Source organism: Echinops telfairi, unplaced genomic scaffold, assembly GCF_000313985.2.
Source record: "Echinops telfairi isolate 266 unplaced genomic scaffold, ASM31398v2 ScPeMD7_1957;HRSCAF=2489, whole genome shotgun sequence".
Lineage (NCBI taxonomy): Eukaryota > Metazoa > Chordata > Mammalia > Afrosoricida > Tenrecidae > Echinops > Echinops telfairi.
Genome location: NW_022105855.1, coordinates 42,500 through 43,421, shown reverse-complemented (window position 1 = coordinate 43,421; position 922 = coordinate 42,500).

The window sequence follows — 922 nt, the reverse complement described above, 5'->3', positions numbered from 1 at the left end:
CTGTCAATTCTCCACTTCAGCCAGAGAAAAAGTGGATGGGAGAAGTTCGCAATCTTCAGGAGGTAGAAGACACTGAGGCACGTGCCAAACCAGCTGCTTAAATGATTGCTGAATATCCAGAATGTACTATTGACCACCCTTATTTTACTAGTGAAAGAAACATCAGGGTAGAATATCTGTAGGATCGTATCTAGTTCTATGACACAGATCAGACAAATTCTGGAGAAAGCTAAACTCGTAAGGATGTAGTCGATAGAGGTGAGCTGTTTCTTCTTAACCCAGTCAACGCAGGTCACTAGTCCAATAAATCCATTCCCCAGTAATCCTACTATGAGTGCTCCAGTTGTTATGATCATAAATATACTGTCTTCTATTTTGAGCATGTTTGTGCAGAGAATACACTGATCTCAAATGCCGATGAACTAACTAACTTGGAGAATGATAAATAAAATCTTCACATCATGGACCAGTAGTTTCATCTCGATTTTGATATCACTCCCCAAACCTCCCAGCTATCCTCTGAGAAAGGATAGTCTCTATATTCCTGCAGATGAAATAAACAATTGACTCAAACCTAAAACTCAAATAGCTATTTGAAGCCTGGGCAAATTACAATTATTGCTCTTTAGTGAATGATAACTAAAACTGTTGGCTGAAACTGCTCTCATGCAAAAGCAACCAGATTTTACTTAATGAATTTGTATTAGCCATGCAAATTCCTGCACATTTGTTATAATTATGCAAATTTCTTTTCAGTTTTGCATATTTGGACCCATCAAATTCAACTTTGAGTAGGGACTCCCCAAAAATATGCTTAACAAAATAATTTACAAATAGAGTTCTATTTTAACAAATGTAAGTAAAATATTACCCACAAATCAGACTTTCTCGATGGACATGAACTTTAGTCTGGTCCATAGTC